Source organism: Myxine glutinosa, chromosome 4 (assembly GCF_964187855.1).
Source record: "Myxine glutinosa chromosome 4, kmMyxGlut1.1, whole genome shotgun sequence".
NCBI lineage: Eukaryota > Metazoa > Chordata > Myxini > Myxiniformes > Myxinidae > Myxine > Myxine glutinosa.
Window position 1 is genome coordinate 95,307,337 of NC_136264.1, and position 15,330 is coordinate 95,322,666.

The following is a 15,330-nucleotide window of genomic DNA, read 5'->3' on the forward strand; positions in this document are numbered from 1 at the left end:
TGTGCAATGCAAAAACCCCTCTGGTTCAACTCAGTATTAGCATAAAGGAAATTCCTTTATGGTATTAGGTATGTAGCAGTAATTTACTCTGTATAAGCATCGCTGGGTCATCTGGATCCCTTTGACAAACATGCGAGTAAGCAACGGTAAATTCCTAAACTTGTGGACAATAGAAACTATTGCGTTAAAACATGTACTTGTCTATCATTGCTTGAGATATGTCTCTTTCATTTGACTAGCAGATCAGGCATAGATAGCATTTTATGGAACCATGGTCATCATTCCCATGGGTATTTTTAAAGGCTTCTTGGCTTCAAATAAGATTTCAATTAAATCTAACCTTATGATGTGTCCGCCTACTTGACAAAACACTGAGGGTTAATACAATGGACTGAAGAGCATAAGGGAACTCTTCACAAAACATAACTCAGAATACATTCTCAAATTGCTAAAGAAGGTACTAGTATGCAGAGCATTCTATTATACTTATGGACTGCAAAAAAATCTGCCTTTTAAATTTACGGCAATTTTCAGTTGATGTTATGTAATACAATTAGGCATTAAAAGGCCCCAAATGCATATCAAAGTAATCAGTAGCATCTATTCTAAACGTTCCATGCATCCTAAATGTAAAAGTGAGTAAATCCATAACTTGGTGGGTATTTTTTTGGAGCAGTGTGAAATTTTCACTTGTACCTGGGTTTTGTGACCTTTTGACCTCTGGTGACATATTAATTTGCATATTAATTTTTGCATAATGATTATTGTCATGAATAGAGTACTTAAATACAAACATTTTAATGGGTATTTTGTAGTTCTGTGATTTATACTTCCAAAGTTATTGCGATTTATGTTTCCCCTACCCCTAAATTTTGGTATCAATAGAGCGGAAAAGGGCGTGGCTAATGACGTCATTTCCTCGGTTACTGCCGGGTTACCAAAAGTCTACCCAAACTTTTTTGATGTCTCATGGTCGACTTCAATATTATGAAGAGTAACTTAGGGCACATCTCATGCACACGGGGACCCCCTCAGCCAGTGGATTATTTGGACAAAACTACGAATTGGATGCTGAAGAACTACAGTCTTGCTCCTGAGGTTTAGTGTCCATAAGATGACCTTTTTTTTGTGATTGATGTTAGCTCTTACACGAGCCTCGATCTTGTATACAAAAAAAAAAAAAAATGGTTGTGGATACATTGCTCTGTGAGCTTCTGGGATTGAAGGATCAAACCATTGATCATTGATGTTGCCCAACTTATGGGCGATCTTGTTCTAAGCATGAAACCCTTTTTTTTTTTTTGTTGTATACAAGATCGAGGCTAAGTGAAAGAGCTAACATTAATCACACAAAAAGTCAAACCGACACACAAAACACAAAAAACAAGGGGAGTGGCAGACAAGATGGGGAGAGAGGGGGAAGGCCACAAACACAACATTTGAGAGAAGGGACATCGGGAGAAATGTGGGAGGGAGTGGGCTTGGGGGGAGGTGGGAGATGTATAAAACATATGAACACTGCAAGGGCTCTGGGGTGAATTAGCGGGGGTAGAAAAGATCAAGGTTTTGGATGGGGGAAGGTAAGAGATGGTGGTGAACAGCTGTTTTAAAGACCTGGAGGGAGGAGTGGGATTGAAGGGAGTGGGGGAGTTTGTTCCAGAGGCGGGAGAAAAGGGGAATGAAAGAGTGAAGGTGAGCAGAGAGCCTAGATTTTGGCAGTTTAACGATAAGAGGGTTGCAGGCAGATCTTGTGCGACCTGAAGGAATATTGCGGGGACAGAGCACAGAGAGAGCTGGGGGAGCAAGGCGGGAGAGGAGTCGGTAGTAGACAGAAAGACCACCAACCTGCCTGCGGTGAGTGAGTGAAAGGCCCTTGGAGTTAACATCATCGCAGGAGATGAAATCATCATCCAGGGCCACAAGTGGAGGGCCACAATCATCCAATGATTCTGAAAGCTTTGGCCTCAACAGCGTGAAGCCGAGCTAGGTGTGAGGCAGGGAGCACCAGCCCAGAGGGGAGAGCAGTATTCCATTGAGCTGCGGATGAAGGCCTTGCATGTGGTGAGGAGCTCAGGTGTGCCAAGGAAGGACTTCGCATGACAGAGGATGCCCAGTCGGCGACTGGCTTTGGAGGCCAGCTTGGAAATGTGGTTTTCCCAAGAAAGATCATGGCAGATAGTGAGGCCCAAAAGCTTGAGCGACAGAACTGCTTGGAGAGGATTGTTGAGAAAGTAGATGGGAGGGTTTTCCAGTTGGTCCTTTCGGAGAGACATTGTAAGAGTGTGAGATTTGTCAGGATTGAAAGACATGTTCCACTTGTTTGACCAGTCTGTGATTTTGTCCAGCTCTGCAGAGAGTGAGGAGGCTGCAGACTGCCGATCTGAGGGATGAGGAATGGAGCGGCAGATAGTGGAGTCATCAGCAAAGAGATAGAGAGGATTTTCCAGAGAGTCGGAGAGATCATTGATACAACAACAACAACAACATGCATTTTAAAAGGCCATTTTCCCTGCTAGAGCGGGGGTTAGCCTTGCGGTCCCCATGACAATCTTCTCCATTTTGCCCTATTTTCTGCATCTCTCCTTGTTAACCCCCTTGCCCGCATTTCTTCTTCCACCATCTTTAGCCAAGTCTTTCTCGGTCTTCCCCGTCTTCTACTTCCTTCTACATTCATTTCCATCACTCTTCTCAACCAGTCACTTTCATCCTTCCTCAACACATGACCAAACCATCTCAACCTGTTCCTCTTCACAGCATCAATCACAGGCTCTATTCCCATCATCTTTCGCAATTCATCATTTGTCTTCCTCTCTCTCAACGATACTCCGCACATCCGTCAAACCATTCGCATTTCCACCCTTTCCAACCTTCGTTGCTGCTCTACGTTCATTACCCATGTCTCGCTCCCATAAATCATAACACTTCTCACACATGCAGCATACACCTTTCCCTTCAGGTTCAACGACACTCCCCTCATCATCAGCACGCCACTCAATTCCCGAAACTTCTTCCATGCACATCTCACTCGAGGAACCGTTGCCGAGTCTGATCCACCTTCTCCATTCAGCATGTCTCCGAGGTAGCAAAATGTTTTCACACCTTCCAGCTTCACACCGTCTCCAAGATCCAACTCAACATTTCCTCCATCTGCAGCTCCCTCTGTGCACACCTTACATTTGAATGTAGCTGCCACACTGGTTAATGACCCTCTCAGACCACTACATTTTTGATGAACCCACTCAGCGCACATTGTACACTGAATGGAGTTCACTCCGACACCCTTCCTACACACAGCACAGGGCCACTTCCCAGTTCTTTCCACCTCACCACATGCTTTACCACTTGCCATCACCTTCGTCTTTCCGATATTCACCTTCAGACCTTTTGTCTCCATACATTCCTTCCACGTGTTCATCTTTTCCTTCAGTCCATCCATACTTTCCGCAGTCAACACCAGATCATCTGCATACAACAACTCCCACGGTAAACCCTCCTTTACGTTCTGAGCCAGCACCTCCATCACAGCTACAAATAGTAGTGGACTTAGTACCGACCCCTGATGCACTCCCACCTTCACCTCAAACTCACCACTGTTCCCGTCATTCGTCCTTACAGCTGTGCGCGCTCTTTTGTACATTGCCATCACTACTCTGATCAACCATTCCTCCACTCCTAACTTCCTCAATGCCCATGTCAATACTTTGCGTGGAACCCGATCGAATGCTTTCTCCAGATCAACAAACCCAAGAAACAACTTCTTCCTCTTCTCCATGTACTTCTCCTGCAACTGCCTCACAATGAAAAGCGCGTCTGTCGTTCCTCTTCCTGGCATAAATCCAAACTGCATTTCGTCGATCTTCACTTTCTTCCTTATCCTCCTCTCCAACACCCTTTCCAATACCTTCATTCCATGCTCCAATAACTTTATCGCTCGGTACGAGCCACACTCCAGAGGGTCACCTTTCCCCTTGTATAGAGGGACGAGGGTACTCAGTTCCCAATCCACTGGAATGCGGCCTTCTTTCACCACCAGATTACAGATCTCTGTCATTCTCTTCACACCCCAACTTCCTGCTGCCTTCAACATATCTCCCACAACTCCCGTCGGCCCTCCCGCTTTTCTACCCTTCATTGCTTTTATCGCTTCCTCAACTTCCTTCTCAGTTATCTTCTCTGCCGGTCCTAAAACTGGGTTACTCTCTATGTTGCCATCCCACGGATCCACGGAGAGATCATTGATGAAGACCAGAAATAGCACAGGGCCCAGAACACTACCTTGGGGAAATCCAGCCAGAACAGGAAGGGGAGATGAGAGAAATCCATTCAGGGTCACACGTTGCCTCCGACCAGAGAGGAAGTCTGCAAGCCATGAGTGGAGATTTCCATGGATACCAGAGGAGGAGAGTTTGGTGAGCAGAGCTGGCTGCCAGACCGTATCGAAGGCACGTGATATGTCAAGTGAGACAGCTCTAATTTCCTGTTTGGCATTGAGGACCTCCATCCATTGTTGAGACAGCAGAAGCAACATGTCCAGAGTGGAATGACCTGGTCTGAATCCAAATTGATGATCAGAGATCAAGCCATTGGAGAAGAGGAAGGATTTGATATCCGAAGCAATGATGGATTCCATGACTTTGCTGATAATTGGAAGCAGGCTGATTGGTCTGTAGTTGCAAGGATCTGTTTTTGCACCTTTTTGTGTAAAGTGGTAATGTTTGCTGATTTCCAAGATGCTGGCAGATGACCTTGAGCAAAAGAGAGGATGAAAAGAACAGAGAGAGGGTGAGATAGAGCGGCAGAGCAGGATTTTAGGACCCGTGGGCTGATGCCGTCTGGTCCAGTTGCAGAATCAGAGTCGAGCTTTGACAAAAACTTCTCCACCTTGTCAGGAGAGAAGGACACAGAGTCCAGGAGCAGTTGGGTTCGACTGGGAAAGGTGGGAACAGAGAGAGATGGGTTTGGGACACAAGATTTTGAGGCAAACACAGAGTTGAGGCATTCGGCTTTGTCACGTGCGTTGTCAACTGTGTAGCCATTTGAGGTAAGGGAAGGGATGGAGGGGGAACAAACACCAGAAACGGATTTGACCAGACGCCACCAGGATTTGGTGGAAGGAGACAGGTTTGAGAGTTCAATCTTGAGTGTGGAGAGATAGTGCTTCCTGGCACTCCTGAGGGAAGACACACACTTGTTTCGAGCTTGGTGGAAGGAACTGAGATTGCCTTCAGTTGGATTTGCCTTCCAAGAGGCAAAGGCAAGTTGTTTCAGGGCAACTGCCTCACCACAAGATTCAGTGTACTGTCAGGGAATAAATATTCTTATTGACAATATTGCTAGAATATATCTCAATGTGATCTTGTGTAAAGTGGAATATGTTTTACTTTACAAATGAGCCAAGAGCATAGGACTAGAGCAATATAATTAAAGACAGAATGTGTCTGGAGTAAAAATGCTCTGTGGTGCAGTTTGGATAAAACTGTGAATCCTCTTGAACTATTTAGCTTCGGTTAAAGAGCTAACAGGTGGTCCAGAGAGAAGTTAATTTTAAAAGACAGAATGTGTACCGCTCTTGGACTGCCATCTGTGTCTATCAATATTTAGCCTGTGTTACATAGATGGAACACAGGCTGCAAATTCTCCCTCAGCAGGTCAGAGCATTTGACCTCTTGAACAGAAATAAGGTAGTGCTCTCAGTCTCCCAACATAGAAAGCTGGCCAATGGAGCCAAATAAGGTTTTTGGATAAGGGAACCAGAGACGCTTGCAGGCTCTCATGTCCCAAGGGGAATTAACCTTTGGGGTGACCCTGCATGTTCCGCAACATCAAAGGAGTTCGGGGCTTTAAAACCAAGAGAAAGTTGCGATTGGAGAGAGTGGACTGGGAGAGTGACTGAAGAGGAGTGAACAACTGGAGACTGGTCAACAACTGAATGAGGTTCAACAAAAGACCTACAGAAGGAGCTACAGCCACGACTGGCAGACAACGTCATTAATATCTAATTAGTACATTTAGTAGAATACAGCAAAACTCTCAAAAGTGAATAAAACATTGACTTTGCTAAAACGAGTTTCTTGAAGTTTTAATAGTAGAACAGGAGTAGAAATTATTCTTCAACAGTACCATGGACGGGAGGAAGGGTAAGACAACTGAAGACGAGATGGGATAAATCTGTGCATGAGAGAGAGCAGTTTGCTTTGAAAGAATTCCCAGGAAGAATTGATGTCAGAGGCAGTAAAGATGGGAGACCAGTCCAGGTGATTGATGGCTGCTTGCAGCCCGTGCCAGTCAGCCTGAGTGAAATGCCAGACTCGTCGGCGCTGAGGATGCTCTCTGAGAATGGCCAGAGAGATGTCCACTTTAACAAGCACATGATCAGAAGAACCGATTGGAGCAGAAGAGGAGCAACAGACATTTGCAGGGAAGTTAGTCATAACCAAGTCCAGAAGAGAAGATACTCCATTGACTGAGATCCGGGTCGGGAAATTGACAGATTGTGTCAGTCCCAATGAGTCGCAAAAGTCCTTTGCTGAGGTGCCATGGCTGGTGAGAGATGAACCCACACCCAGCCAGCTGGCATGATGACAGTTAAAGTCGCCACATATGAGGAAGAGAGAGTTTGGATGAGTTGATAGAAGTTGGTCCATGTTGTCCGACAGCGAAATGTAAATGGAATCATCACTGTTTGGAGGACGGTACAGAACACATATGAACAAAAGGTGGGAGCGGAGAGGAAGCCGTAGCCAGAGGTACTCCTGGGGGTGGGGTGGAGAGAGGGCAGTGCAGGGAGAGTGAGGAAGAGAGTTTTTGATAAAGATAGCCACCCCACCACCAGGACGAGGCTCAGGTCTATCGTACCGGAGGAGGGAGTAACCAGGAAGAGATATTAAGGAATCAGAGACATCTTGAAGGAGGAAAGTTTCTGTTAAGCAGATCAAGTCTGGATTGTCAGAAGCAACCTGAATGGAGAGATCAATCAGGTTTGAGCGAAGGCCCCGGATGTTTGAGGTCCATACCGTTAATGAGGAGAGAGGGGGAGCATCGGGTGCAGGACAGGGGAGGGGAGGGGTAGGGTTAGATGAAGGGTGAGAGGGGGAGGTCGGAAGAGCAGTTGCTAGTGTGTCAGAGATTACAGAAGAGTTACAAGAAAGGGAAGGATGAGGAGGACGAAAGTTTGATGGTGATGGGATGAGGCACAGTGAGGGGTTGTTTGAGGGGGGGCAGAGGAAAGTAGAAGGTTGGGGGAGGTGTAGGTATGAGATAGAAGGGAGACGAAGTGGGGAGGAGGGAGCTTTGAGAAGGAGGTGGGAGGAGGGAGAATTTGGGAGGGATGGTTGGGGGTGAGATTTGAAGCGGAGGGGTTGGGGGGGAGTTTTGAATGGGTGGGGCAAGGGGGGAGTTTAGGAGGGGAAGGGCAAGGGGGAGTTTAGAAGGGGAGGAGCAAGGGGGGAGTTTAGGAGCGGAGGGGCAAGGGGGGAGATATGGAGGGGAGGGGCACGGGGGGAGTTTAGGAGGGGAGGGGCAAGGGGGGAGATATGGAGGGGAAGGGCAAGGGGGGAGTTTTGGAGGGGAGGGGCAAGGGGGGAGTTTAAGAGGGGAGGGGCAAGGGGGGAGATTTGGAGGGGAGGGGCAAGGGGGGAGATTTGGAGGGAAGGGGCAAGGGGGGAGTTTAGGAGGGGAGGGGCAAGGGGGGATTTGGAGGGGAGGGGCAAGGGGGGAGTTTAGAAAGTGGATGATTAATGAAAGATGAACATTTATAACAAATTGGGTTTGTTGTGATTTTCAAGTTAGCGATCCGTTTAAGAACGATGGAGGAGTGGTGGAATGAATGAGAATTTAGAGCATGTAGTGAGAAAGAATTATAAGTGATTGAATTTTTTTTTTGAAATGGAATGAGTTGAAGAGGAAATTGAAAGGAGCCTTTTAAATAGGAAGAAAAACAGCGTGTTGTAATATACGACTGAATAAAACATTCCAGGGGAAAGTTTAAACATATTTAAACAGAACCGTGAAGAACAATCTCATATTCACAAAAATACCAATAGGGAGAGGGAGCCTGGAGGGACGACCATGAGTCACTTGAACAGGGCAAAAGGTGCAAGGCAAGGGGATAATGGGGGCGGGGCGAGACATCGCACATGGGCAGAGGCAAAAGCACACGATGGGACAAAAACACACGAGGAGAAAAGGAAATAAAAGTTTTTTTTGTTTGTTTTTGGGGGGCGGGGGGGTGGGGGTGGGTATTAGAATGTTAGACAAAGAGTAGATGTTCGGTGAAGTTTGGGGGAGAAGGGAAAATCAAAAACCTAGCAAAACCAGCGAAGGAAGAAACAAACTTCGACAGGGGAAGCCTGAGGCTGCAAGGCCTCACACGCGCGGCAAACAGAAACGAATAATTTATGAAAGATAAACACCGAGAAACATCCAATGAACACACTATAAGTTCACACGCCGACAGATAAAATACAGTTTCGATAAAATACAATTGTGAACAAACTTAACTATGAAAACGTGGAGATCGTGTGGAGCTTCGAAAAAAAATGACATTCTTCTGACACACACCTTTATTTGGGTGGTGTAGAAGTGTGATGAAATATGAAGAAGAAGATTTGGTTGTGGGATGATACTTGAAGGGTTGATATATAATGGAATGTAGGGTAGGAAGGAGGAGGAGGAGTTTACTTCATTTCTGTATTCTGTGAGTGCACACTTGAGTAAGGTATGATGGGGAATGTTAATGGTCACTTGCTTGCTTATAGATGAGTTGGGAATGCTATTTCATTCTTTCTTTGTAGTTATAATATTATTCTTTTATTTTGTATTATAGGGTATGTAGAGATAGATTTCAATAAAGCCTCATATCTGGGAAAGAGGTCTCAACTAGATTTCATAACAATTTATTGAAATCTTCTCAACACTCAAGTGCCATGGACAAACTTCTCAAACCCGAGAGGTTTAATGGAGACCCGAATGCGAGCAATGCCGGTAAGCAATGGACGCACTGGTACAGTCTTTAGAACTCTACATGGAAGCCGTACCCAACGTGATGGAGCGACAGAAAATGAATGTCCTCATTTGCAACGTGTCCAGTGAGGTCTATGACTATTTCTCCCACTGTGACACCTATGAAGATTCTTTAACGGCCCTGCGAACACTCTACGTAAAACAATGAAGCGCTATCTATGCCTGAAATCTGCTGGCTACGTGCAGGCAATAACCGGCTGAGACATTGGAGCAGTATACGCAGGTGTTACGACAACTTGGCAAGGACTGCAGGGTGCTGGCTCGGACGGCCATCGAGGGCACCGATGATCTAATGCGAGATGCCTTCATTACTGGTCTCCAATCGCCGGCTATTAATCAGGGACTGCTCAAGAACGAGGCTATAACCTTTCAGGTTGCGTACGAACAGGCCAGGGTTCTGCAACTGGCCCAGGTCCGATCTGAGACATACGGACATCAATATCTTATGGTGAGTGCCGTGACTGCCGAGAAACGCTTGGAAGTAGTTTCCGTCGCGGAGCGAGCTCCCGAGTGGGCTGCCGCTTGCCTGAATCCCCTCGGTGAGATTCTGGATGCTGAGGAGAGCGGCCCGATTACCACGGCTGCGACGACTCCTGCAGCGGCGACGGCAAAATGTTTTTTTTTGCGGGAATCGCCGACACCCGAGGAACCAGTGTCCAGCTCGAGACGCGTTGTGTAACTGTTGTGGCAAGAAGGGACAATTTGCCAAAGTCTGTTGATCGACCAAGGCTAGACGAACGACGCTCGCGGGCACGCGTGCGTCTGGAGCAGCTCCTGTCATTGGGGTTGCGCCTCGCAGCCTGGCGAGAGCGGTAATACCTGTGGTGATTAATGGCGAAGCAGCTGATGCTTTGATTGATACTGGGAGCAGTGAAAGCTACGTCAGCCAAGCTCGTCAGAATACATGGATGGCCCACTGTTCCGGCCACTCAGCGCGTGTACATGGCTTCCACGGCCCTATGGCAAAGCTCAAAAGGGTTTTGTGTAGTGAACTTGGTAGCTAATGATATATTGTATACGGATGTTAATATGATGGTGCTGTAGAATCTGTGCCCCGATGTTCTCTTTGGACATGATTTCTTGAATCTGCATGGGCGTTTAGAGATGAAGTTCAATGGTGAACAATCCCCTAACGTCTTCTCGGTATGTAGCTTGGCAGAGATGTCAATTGAGCCTCCCCCGCTATTCCCGTGTCTGACACCAAATTGCCGTCCTATAACTGTAAGGTCTAGGTGATACCTTGCACCCAGATGCTCAATTTATTGCTGGTGAGACCAAGCGGCTGTTACGCGAGGGTATCATCAAACCGAGCAGCTCGCCTTGGAGGGCACAAGTGCTCGTAGTCAATAACTCTAATCACCAGAAGCAAATGGTCATCGATTATTCTCAAACGATCAATCAATTTACCCAACTTGACACCTACCCACTCCCAAAGATGGACAATATGGTCAGGGAAGTATCTACCTACAGGGTATTTAGCACCTTGGACCTTCAAAGCGCTTATCACCAGATACCTATCAGGGAGACAAATCGCCCTCACACCGCCTTCGAATCGGGTCAGCGGTTGTACCAATTCCATAGGATTCCCTTCGGGGTCACTAATGGCGTCACTTGCTTCCAACGGGCGATTGATGACATTATATCCAGAGAGCAGCTAAGAGATGTTTTCGTGTATGTTGACAATGTCACAGTCTGCGGCCGGGATCAGGTGGACCATTATTTTAACTTGCGGCGATTTTTGGACATAGCTCAGAAATACAACTTAACCTTCAACGAGGATAAGTGTAGCTATTCAGTCAAAACAGTAGATCTTTTGGAGTACACCATGACCGGAGGGAAGATACGGCCTGACTCTGCTCGGCTGCAACCTTTTCTCGATATGGCCCCTCCCGTTGACCGCGCTGCGTTGCATAGAGCTATGGGTTTGTTTGCTCATTACTCCAAGTGGGTCCCACGATTTTCAGAGAAGATCAGACCACTGGTAGAATGTAAAATATTTCCACTAACCTTGGCTACTAAGGCTGGTTTTTCAACAACTGAAAGACGACACAGCTAGTGCTGTTGTGACCTCGATGGACGAGACTGTTCCTTTCATGGTCGAGACAGATGCTTCGGACAGTGCTATCGTGGCGACGCTCAATCAAGCTGGTAGGCCAGTTGCATTCTTCTCTTGAACTCTGACAATGAAAAGCGGCATTCTGCCATCGAAAAGGAAGCTTATGCAATTGTAGAAGCAGTCAGAAGGTGGCGCCATTTCTTCTAGACAAGCATTTTCAGTTGATTACGGACCAACAGTCTGTCGTATTTATGTATGACCGCCACCATCAGCAGAAGATCAAAAATGAGAATATCGTTCGCTGGCACATTGAACGAGCTGACTTCAGCTTTGGCATTATGTATAGACAGGGATGAGAATATCTGGCTGCTGACGCTCTATCTCGACCTGTCTGTTTGGGGATGACCACCGGTGAGTTACATGGTATTCACAAATCGCTTTGCCATCCGTGGTTCACGTGGATGGCCCACTTCGCGCGGAGTCAGAATCTGCCCTTTTCTAAAGATGACGTCCGACATCTACGTAGGACGTGCTCTGTGTGCCCCGAGGTTAAACCGAGTTTTTATAGACCACCTATGGGAACTCTGATTCATGCCGGAAGGCCTTGGGGGCGTTTCAACGTGGATTTCAAAGGTTCATTGCTGGCTGCAGGGATGCGCCTTACAGTTGTTGATGAGTACTCCTGATTTCCGTACGCTTTTCCGTGTGCAGACATGTCATCTGCGACGGTTATTGAATGCCTTTGGCAATTGTTTTTACTGTTCGGATACTCCGCTTTTGTTCACTCAGATAGAGGTATGGCCTTTTTGTCTCGGGAGATTAAGCAGTTTCTCCAGGATCGAGATGTAGCCTCTAGCCGTACCACGGCGTACAATCCTCAAGGCAATTGTCTGAAGAACGATACAACGGGATTATTTGGCGAGCCGTGTCAATGAGCTTGAAGTGGTGTGGTTTGCCTCTGCAGCTGTGGGAGCACGTATTGCCTGATGCACTGCACGCTATCCGTTTGCTACTGTGTACAGCCACAAATGAAATGCCGCACGAGCGCTTGTTTCAATTCCAGCGACGTAGTGCTAGAGGGCAAGCGCTACCCTCTTGGTTGATGGAGCCCAGTCCGGCCCTACTGGGACGAGTGGTCAGACAAAGTAAATATGAGCCATTGGTGGATCGCATAGAAATTCTGAAAGCAAATCCGGAATACGCACACGTTAGGTTGCCTGACGGACGCACGTTAGGTTGCCTGCCTGACGGACTCCCATCTCCACTGCCTCTGACATCAATTCTTCCTGGGAATTCTTCCAAAGCAAACTGATCTCTCTCATGCACAGATTTATCCCATCTCGCCTTCAGTTGTCTTACCCTTCCTCCCGTCCATGGTACACTGAATCTTGTGGTGAGGCAGTTGCCCTGAAACAACTTGCCTTTGCCTCTTGGAAGGCTAATCCAACTGATGGAAATCTCAGTTCCTTCCACCAAGCTCGGAACAAGTGTGTGTCTACCCTCAGGAGTGCCAGGAAGCACTATCTCTCCTCACTCAAGAATGAACTCTCAAACCTGTCTCCTTCCTCCAAATCCTGGTGGCGTCTGGTCAAATCCGTTTCTGGTGTTTGTTCCCCCTCCATCCCCTCCCTCACCTCAAATGGCCACACAGTTGACATCGCACATGACAAAGCCGAATGCCTCAACTCTGTGTTTGCCTCAAAATCCTTAGTCCCAAACCCATCTCTCTCTGTTCCCACCTTTCCCAGTCGAACCAAACTGCTCCTGGACTCTGTGACCTTCTCTCCTGACAAGGTGGAGGAGTTTTTGTCAAACCTCGACTCTGATTCTGCAACTGGACCAGATGGCATCAGCCCACGGGTCCTATAATCCTGCTCTGCCGCTCTATCTCACCCTCTCTCTGTTCTTTTCACCCTATCCTTTGCTCAAGGTCATCTGCCAGCATCCTGGAAATCAGCAAACATTACCGCTTTACACAAAAAAGGTGCAAAAACAGATCCTTGCAACTACAGACCAATCAGCCTGCTCCCAATTATCAGCAAAGTCATGGAATCCATCATTGCTTCGGATATGAAATCTTTCCTCTTCTCCAATGGCTTGATCTCTGATCATCAATTTGGTTTCAGACCAGGTCACTCTACTCTGGACATGCTGCTTCTGCTGTCTCAACAATGGATGGAGGTCCTCAATGCCAAACAGGAAATCAGAGCTGTCTCCCTTGACATATCACGTGCCTTCGATACGGTCTGGCACCCAGCTCTGCTCACCAAACTCTCCTCCTATGGTATCCATGGAAATCTCCATGCATGGCTTGCGGACTTCCTCTCTGGTCGTAGTCAACGTGTGGCCCTGAATGGATTTCTCTCATCTCCCCTTCCCGTTCAGGCTGGAGTACCCCAAGGCAGTGTGCTGGGCCCTGTGCTTTTTCTGGTCTTTATCAATGATCTCTCCGACTCTCTGGAAAATCCTCTGTATCTCTTTGCTGATGACTCCACTCTCTGCCGCTCCATTCCTCTTCCCTCAGATCGGCAGTCTGCAGCCTCCTCACTCTCTGAAGACCTGGACAAAATCACAGACTGGTCAAACATGTGGAACATGTCTTTCAATCCTGACAAATCTCACACTCTTACTATGTCTCTCCGAAAAGATCGACTGGACAACCCTCCCATCTACTTTCTCAACAATCCTCTCCAAGAAGTTCTGTCGCTCAAGCTTTTGGGTCTCACCATCTGCCATGATCTTTCTTGGGAAAACCACATTTCCAAGCTGGCCTCCAAAGCCAGTCGCCGACTGGGCATCCTCCGTCGTGCGAAGTCCTTCCTAGGCACACCTGAGCTCCTCACCAAATACAAGGCTTTCATCCGCAGCTCAATGGAATACTGTTCTCCCCTATGGGCTGGTGCTCCTGCCTCACACCTGGCTCGGCTTCACGCTGTTGAATCCAAAGCTTTCAGAATCATTGGAATCTCCCGCGATGAAGCTATCTCTGAGGGCCTTTCATTCACTCACCGCAGGCAGGTAGGTGGTCTTTCTGTCTTCTACCGACTCCTCTCCGGCCTTGCTCCCCCAGCTCTCTCTGTGCTCTGTCCCCCAAATATTCCTGCAGGTCGCACAAGATCTGCCAGCCACCCTCTGATGGTTAAACTGCCGAAATCTCGGCTCTCTGCTCACCTTCACTCTTTCATTCCTCTTTTCTCCCGCCTCTGGAACAAACTCCCACACTCACTTCAATCACACTCCTCCCTCCAGGTCTTCAAAACAGCTGTTCACCACCATCTCTTATCTTCCCCCATCCAAAACCTTGATCTTTTCTACCCCCACTAATTCACCCCAGATCCACCTTGTTTGAAATTCCAACTTCTTTCCTGGAAGTCTTGGCAGTGTCCATATGTTTTATACCTCTCCCACCCCCCCCCCCCCCCTTCCCATGCCTCCCCCCCAAAGCCCTCTCCCTCCCACAGTTCTCTCGATGTCTCCATGTCTCTCGGTCCCTGCTCTCAAATGTTGTGTTTGTGTCCTTCCCCCTCTCTCCCCATCTTGTCTACCGCCCCCGATGTTATTTGTTTTGTGTGTCTGTTTGTCTTTCTGTGTGATTAATGTTCGCTCTTTCACGAGCCTCGATCTTGTATACAAAAAAAAAAAAAAAAAAAAAAAAAGACTACTGTATCAGTCCGTCATCTTGTTCTGTTCTTGCACCACTAAAAGGAGAATTGGCGATGAGAAGGTTGAGGGATTCGCTGATTTCTCCGTCAGTAAAGAGTCGCAGCATGGTTCGGTCTGGGATGATGTTATTAAGGATAATGCCAAGGTTCCTGAGGTTCCAGTCCCGTCGGTATCGAGAAGCCCTCAAAGAAAGCGGTCTGATGAGGGTGATTCTTCTTTTGCGAGTTCCGAGGACCCGGGGACTGAAGGGATTTATCGAACCCGTGTTTGTCGATTGTGCCAACTGCCTACTCGTTTTGGTTGGTAGAGATCTGCATTCTGTTACATTGATTTCTTGTTTATTTGCTATTTGTTTGCTCGCTTGTTTTTTTTAACGGAGGGAGAATGTGAAGAAATATGAAGAAGAAGATTCGGTTGTGGGATGATACGTGAGGGGTTGATATATAATGGAATGTAGGGTAGGAAGGAGGAGGAGTTTGCTTTATTTCTGTATTCTGTGAGTGGACACTTGAGTAAGGTATGATAGGGAATGTTAATGGTCACTTGCTTGCTTATAGATGAGTTGGGAATGCTATTTCGTTCTTTCTTTG